Genomic DNA, 8248 nt, shown 5'->3' with positions numbered 1-8248 from the left:
TTGCAATAAAATTCTCAATTCAGAGAAATGATCTGCTGTTTCTGTGGTCACTTTGCCAACTCAAAAGAAAACAATACCCCATCTGTGGTTGCCCAAGTTGACACTAATGTCTTGTAACTAATATTAAACCTAAAGATCTGCCCACTCTGTTGGTATAAAGATAGTTTGAACAGACGGTAAACAAGAGAAAAAATCATACATTGTTAGCAAAGATGCTTAATCTGTTAATTTGCTCAAAATTAGATGCTTGGTTTTAGGGAATCTGTCGCTATTAATATGCTTCTGTTTTTATGTAGTTTTCAATGACTCAGGATTTTAGGAGTATTCTTTTAGGAAGATATATTTGTCACATTTATGTGCATTGCCAAATTTTTCCTTCCTTTTGTTCTTTGTGCTTGGATTGAACACTAAGTGTATTGTTTTCTTATATCAAATAAAGATTTTCTGTGGACCAGAAAAAGAAATTTATACCTAGCTAAAAATTTCCAATGTGTCCCCTCTAAATTTACTATAAAAGTACTTTTTAATTCAGTAACTTTTGTCTATATCAGCATTGTCCAATAAAAACATAAAGTGAGCCACAGATGCAAGCCACAGATGTAATTTAAATCTTATATGAGCCACATTTTTCTAAAAGTAAAAAGCAGGTGAAATTTTTTATATTATATATTATTTAACATGAAATATCCAAAATAGTATCATTTCAATTTGCTGTCAAGATAAATTATTAATGAGATATTCTACATTTATTTTTTGTATAAGTCTTCAAAATCTGGTGTGGATTTTACACTCATACCTTTCAAGAGCTCAGGAGCCACATGTGAGTAGTGGCTACCACATTGAACAGCGTGGGGCTAGATCCTTCCATCTCTATTGCCACCACCCAAGTCTAGGCTACTGTTACTTCTCACTCGGTTTCCTGCGCCAGGCTCCCAATTGGTCTCTCAGCTTCCCTCCCTGTTCACTTCAATGCATTCTCTACGCAGAAACAATGATGACCTTCTTAAATAGAAATATAAAATATAAATTGGACTTCATCACGTCCCTGCTTAAGAATCCTTCTTTATCTTCCCACTGGACTCAGAAAAAATCAGAATCCTTACCATGCTTACTCCAGGACCCTGTGTTATCTGTGCCTGCTGCCCTTTCCAATCCCACTCTGACCACTCCCCTCCAGCTCACTCCAACCTAGCTACACTCAGTTACTTTCAATTTAACAAGCTCTTTCCCACCTCAGGGCCTTTGCACATGCTCTTCTTCCCTCTTTTAATGACTGGATCTTTCTCATCTTTCAGGTTTCCATTTGAAATTTCTCTTGCTCAGGCAAGCCTGCCTTTACCAGCCTACTTCATGATGGTTCCTGCCCCCATCACCATGACTCTCCATCACATAGCACTCATCATTATATGTAAATATTGTCTTTATTTGTTAACTTTTAAAAATCTGACTCCTCCACTGGACTGTATGCTCTAAGTAAGCTTGTATTACTTTTATAATTTAAAAAGAAAAAAGGAACCTCTGGTGGACTGGAGGGGTGAAGCTAAAGAAAGTCAGGGGCCTGTATCCCACCCTGGGATGCTGGTTCAAGGTCTCAGGTGGAGAAGGCCCTTCAGGTGTGATGCCGTCAGGGCCATTCAAATGCCTGTCAGCTTGCCCCTGGGGATATGGTCCCAAAAGCAGGGACTATAGGAAAACTGAAAGAGCAAGGTCACCTTGTTGTGAGCGTCACTCTAGTGGGGAGAAACCTCTTCTACTCGCCTACTCTCACTCCCAGGAAGAGCAGCAGGGGTGAGTCAGCAGGGCTCACAGTGGAAGATGCAATTCCCAAAAAATTCACAAGGTGGCGAGTAGGGAGAAGAACCAGGAACAACCAAGGTCAGGGGAAAGAAACCCAAGGCCACCAAGGTTAACTATTCTAGAAGTTGCCAGGAGTCGGAGGGAATCCACTGCAGGTGGAGAGAGATGCAGTGCCTGAGACTGTTTTCCTAGGGTTTGAACTGACCTGAAGGTCCCCATCAGATGCTGAGGCCTAGGAAAGCTGACAACATTTTGACAACATTTAAGCATATATGAAGGAAGAATGCCACACCCATATTCACAGCGCCCTAACAGAACTAATATTCTCATTTGTGTGAGTTCCCCATCTTTTCTGAGAAGGAATTCTCAAATCACACAGATCCACATAAAGCCAACGGCCTCCAGCTCTCAACATCGTCACACTGGACAAGACCATGACTTCAAATTCCATGAGCTAAAGAAACCAGGGGCAAGGGACCATCTTTTTCTTAAAAAAAAAAAAAAAAACTGTAGGGGCTGGCCCCGTGGCTGAGTGGTTAAGTTCGCGCGCTCCGCTGCAGGCGGCCCAGTGTTTCATTAGTTCGAATCCTGGGCGCGGACATGGCACTGCTCATTGGACCACGCTGAGGCAGCGTCCCACATGCCACAACTAGAAGAACCCACAACGAAGAATACACAACTATGTACCGGGGGGCTTTGGGGAGAAAAAGGGAAAAATAAAAATCTTTAAAAAAAAAACTGTAGAAAGATGCTGAATCTGTCCTGAAAGAATTATAATGTGTCCACATTCTTTAGGCCCAGAGTCAATTACGTAAATTCTAACATTCCTTTTCATAGTGTTTTCATCTTTTTTATTGTCTGCCTTTCCCATTAGACTACAAACTCTATATTTTTACAACGTACATATAATTCTTTGATAAGTTTCATAATAGTAACTCCATAAGCTGCATGTGCACACATACATATGTTAATTTACAGGCACGCTGTGCAGGCAGATGCTATGTTTGGGCAGACATGGTACACTGAATTATTAGCATCAGTTCTTTACCACCACCACTGCATATCTATGCTCTTTGCCCTATGACTTTGCAGTCCTGCCCCTTGACCTCGGACTGGACCAAGTGACTTACTTTGGACAATGGGATGGTAGCAGACATGACACAAACAGGGGTACGAAATGTGTTTGTGCAGTCAGGTATGCCCTCTTGCCTTTCTGCCATTGCTATCAAAGGAGCTTTCCCCCCAGAGAGCTGCTGCCCTTCAAGCTGAGTCTCAGAATTAACTCACATGGAAAGTACCTGAGCAAGGAGCCAAGCCTACAGAGATGTGCAGCTTACAGTAGCCCCATTCAACCCAGCCCAGCCTAGCACAGCTAGGAGGGGTTTGTCACACAGCAACACTCTGATGACAGCCAACTGATACATGGGGTTCTAACAGGATGGTTAGTGTGTCCAAATCTGGGTGCTTTTGGGTCTCCATTAATAATAGGGTCCTTCCACACAGGGATGGTTCAACATCCGCAAATCAATCAATGTGATACACCACATCAACAAACTGAGGAATAAAAACCACATGATCATCTCAATAGATGCAGAGAAGGCATTTGACAAGATCCAACAGCCATTTATGATAAAAACTCTGAACAAAATGGGCATAGAAGGAAACTACCTCAACATAATAAAGGCCATATACGACAAACCCATAGCCAACATCATACTCAATGGGCAAAAACTGAACCCCATCCCCCTGAAAACAGGAATGAGACAAGGATGCCCTCTATCACCACTCTTATTTAACATAGTACTGGAGGTCCTGGCCAGAGCAATCAGGCAAGAAAAAGGAATAAAAGGAATCCAAATAGGGAGGGAAGAAGTGAAACTCTCGCTGTTTGCAGACGACATGATCTTATATATAGAAAACCCCAAAGAATCCATTGGAAAACTGTTAGAAGTAATCAACAACTACAGCAAAGTTGCAGGGTATAAAATCAATTTGCATAAATCAGTAGCATTTCTATACTCCAGTAATGAACCAACAGAAAAAGAACTCAAGAATACAATACCATTCACAATCGCAACAAAAAGAATAAAATACCTTGGGGTAAATTTAGCTAAGGAAGTGAAGGACCTATATAATGAAAATTACAAGGCCTTTCTGAGAGAACTGGATGACGACATAAGGAGATGGAAAGACATTCCATGTACATTGGATTGGAAGAATAAACATAGTTAAAATGTCCATTCTACCTAAAGCAATCTACAGATTCAACGCCATCCCAATCAGAATCCCAATGACATTCTTTACAGAATTAGAACAAAGAATCCTAAAATTCATATGGGGCAACAAAAGACCCCGAATTGCTAAAGCAATCCTGAGAAAAAAGAACAAAACGGGAGGCATCACAATCCCTGACTTCAAAATATACTACAAAGCTACAGTAATCAAAACAGCATGGTACTGGTACAAAAACAGGTGCACAGATCAATGGAACAAAATTGAAAGCCCAGAAATAAAACCACACATCTATGGACAGCTTATCTCTGACAAAGGAGCTGAGGGCATACAATGGAGAAAAGAAAGTCTTTTCAACAAATGGTGCTGGGAAAACTGGAAAGCCACATGTAAAAGAATGAAAATTGACCATTCTTTTTCACCATTCACCAAAATAAACTCAAAATGGATTAAAGACCTAAAGGTGAGACCTGAAACCATAAGGCTTCTGGAAGAAAACGTAGGCAGTACACTCTTTGACATCAGTATTAAAAGGATCTTTTCGGACACCATGCCTTCTCAGAGAAGGGAAACAATAGAAAGAATAAACAAATGGGACTTCATCAGATTAAAGAGCTTCTTCAAGGCAAATGAAAACAGGATTGAAACAAAAAAAACAACCCACTAACTGGGAAAAAATATTTGCGAGTCATATATCTGACAAAGGCTTAATATCCTTAATATATAAAGAACTCTCGCAACTCAATCACAAAACATCAAACAACCCAATCAAAAAATGGGCTGGAGACATGAACAGACATTTCTCCAAAGAAGATATACTGATGGCCAATAGGCACATGAAAAGATGCTCATCATCGCTGATCATCAGGGAAATGCAAATCAAAACTACACTAAGATATCACCTTACACCCGTTAGAATGACAAAAATATCTAAAACTAATAGCAACAAATGTTGGAGAGGTTGCGGAGAAAAAGGAACCCTCATACACTGCTGGTGGGAATGCAAACTGGTGCAGCCACTATGGAAAACAGTATGGAGATTCCTCAAAAAACTAAAAATAGAACTACCATACGATCCAGCCATCCCACTACTGGGTATCTATCCAAAGAGCCTGAAGTCAGCAATCCCAAAAGTCCTGTGCACCCCAATGTTTATTGCAGCACTGTTTACAATAGCCAAGACGTGGAAGCAACCTAAGTGCCCATCAACAGACGAATGGATAAAGAAGATGTGGTACATATATACAATGGAATACTACTCAGCTGCAAAACAGAACAAAATCATTCCATTTGCAATAACATGGATGGACCTTGAGAGAATTATGTTAACTGAAATAAGCCAGCTAGAGAAGGATCATCTGTGTATGACTCCACTCATGTGAGGAATTTAAAACTATGGACCAAGAACAGTTTAGTGGATACCAGGGGAAAGGTGGGGTGGGGGGTGGGCACAAAGGGTGAAGTGGTGCACCTACAACATGACTGACAAACATTAACGTACAATTGAAATTTCACAAGATTGTAACCTATGAATAACTCAATAAAAAAAAAAAAAACTGGAAAAAAAGAAAAAATAATAGGGTCCTTCCAGAAGCTTCATTCAAAAGTGAGTGAATAAGCACAGAGTAGGCCATGTGGTATAAGGGTCAAGATTTTGGGCCACAGAGTCGTCAACAGGCCTGGGCTTGCATCCTGGCTCTGAATCTTATTACCTGGGTCACACTGAAGCTGTGTGACATTGGGAAAATTGCTTAACTGTCCAAATCACTATCTTCTAATTTATAAAAAAAAGAAGAATCATAATAAAACTTACCTCTTAAGGTGCTCTGAGACTTAAAAGAGAAGATATATGTAAAGGGCTTAACAGATGGGAAGGAGCTAATACTTGGAAACTGTTATTATTATTATTGTAATTCCTCCTTCTCTATGTGAAATCACACTTATTTATATTGCACACCCATGCCGTTCTCAGACACATGATAGAAAGTCTGTAAAAACTTCTTGAACGACCCAACAGAGATTAATCGAACACACACAAAGATATATAATCTTATATATGGTTGAAATAAAAATACCTCTTTTTGAGGAAAGAAAATGTGGGCCTTTGTGAACATGAGTTGATTTCCCTGCTCCATCTCCACACCCCAGGCCCTTGGCTTCCCTTTTCCTATCCTCAGCACCTCTACACAAACACGCACCTTCCTGTCTGAAGGAGCAACACAATGTAAGATGGTTTGGCCTTGAACAGGGGCCTTTCCGGCCTGCTGTGTGCTTCCACAAGTGGGCTATAATGTCTGCTCTGGGTCCAGGATATTGGCCTCCACTTACGTCTGCCCAGCTGGTAAGGACAGCCAAGGTCAGCGTCAGGTTCCTGATGGCCAGTGCCAGGCTTCTCTCCAACCTAAACAGAAACGACAGGCACACTGGCAAAGGCGCAGGAATGTAAGGGGTACAAATAAACACACTAGGGGAGAGCAGCATGCACGGAACGATTGGTAAAACCACCCCTAAGGCTACTGCCATATTACATTTCATTCAGGAAAAGTGCCAGGCCTTTAACTGGGAGAGAAAAGCTCTGGTTCTTCTGGGAAAAAAATACTGACCCACATGTTTTTCTCTGAGAGATCTCAGTTGGAACCACAAGCCCCAGAGAGATTAAGAGACACTCTGGCAGCAGTTCTCAAACCTTAAGGTGCATAAGAGTCACCTGGATGTCCACCTGACCTCTGACAAAGCCTCTGACATGGAAGATAAAGACAAAAGAAACCAAAGGAGAAGCAACTCGGGGCAGAGAGGATGCAAGCTGAGAAGGTAAACAATGACAACAGCATCCTCTGAGACATAAGAGAAAATTTTTGCTCCCATGAAATGTGAACAGGATGCTGTGAAAAGGAATTTTCAGGAAGCAAATCAACAACAACAAAAAGTTTCCTGAAATTAAAAAACATAATAGGGGCGCCGGCCAGGTGGCATAGCAGTTAAGTTCGTGAGCTCCACTTCAGCAGCCCGGGGTTCACCGGTTCGGATCCCGGGTGCAAACTTATACACAGCTTATCAAGCCATGCTGTGGCAGGAATCCCACATATAAAATAGAGGAAAATGGGCACAGATGTTAGCTTAGGGCCACTCTTCCTCAGCAAAAAGAGGAGGATTGGCAGTGGATGTTAGCTCAGGGCTAATCTTCCTCAAAATAATAATAATAATAATAGGAATTAAAAACTCAATAAAAAGCTTCAAGGACAAAGCTACGGAAATCTTTTAGAAAAACAGAGCAAAAATGAGACAGAGAGATTTTTAAAAAACAATAGTGAAAACAAACTTTTTAAAAGAGAGGATGTTTATCCATATGAGTTGAAAACATGTGCACACAAAAACCTGCATACGGATGTCTAGGGCAGCTTTATTCATAATTGCCAAAACTTGGAAACAACCAAGACGCCTTTCAGTAAGTGAATGAATAAATAAACTGTGGTACATCCAGACAATGGAATAGTATTTAGCACTAAAAAGGAATAAGCTATCAAGCCATGAAAAGACATGGAGGAGACTTAAATGCATATTACTAAGTGAAAGAAGCCAATGTGAAAAGGCTACATACTGTATGATTCCAATTATATAACATTCTGGAAAAGGCAAAAGTATGGAGTCAGTAAAAAGCTCAGTGGTTGCCAGGGGTTGGGATGTGTATGGAGGGATGAACAGGCAGAGCACAGAAGATCTTTAGGGCAATGACACTACTCTGTATGATACTATAATGAGGGATACATGTCATCATGTGTTTATCCAAACCTACAGAATGTACAACACCAAGAGTGAACCCTAATAAACTGTGGACTTTGGGTGAGGATGGCGTGTCAATGCAGGTTCATCAATTATAACAAATGTACCCGTGGTGCAGCAAGATCATAGTGCAGAGCTGTGCATGTGTGGGGACATGTCTAATAAAGAAAAGAGAGAAAGTGGGGCTGGCCTGGTGGTGCAGCGGTTAAGTTTGCATGTTCCGCTTTGGCAGCCCAGGGTTTGCTGGTTCAGATCCCGGGTATGGACCTACACACCACTTGTCAAGCCATGCTGTGGCAGGCGTCCCACGTATAAAGTAGAGGAACATGGGCATGGATGTTCACTCAGGGCCAGTCTTCTTCAGCAAAAAAGAGGAAGATTGGCAGCAGATGTTAGCTCAGGGCTAATCTTCCTCAAAAAAAAAAAAGAGAGAGAGAGA

This window comes from Equus quagga, chromosome 11 (assembly GCF_021613505.1).
Source record: "Equus quagga isolate Etosha38 chromosome 11, UCLA_HA_Equagga_1.0, whole genome shotgun sequence".
NCBI lineage: Eukaryota > Metazoa > Chordata > Mammalia > Perissodactyla > Equidae > Equus > Equus quagga.
This window is presented reverse-complemented; position numbering follows the sequence as displayed.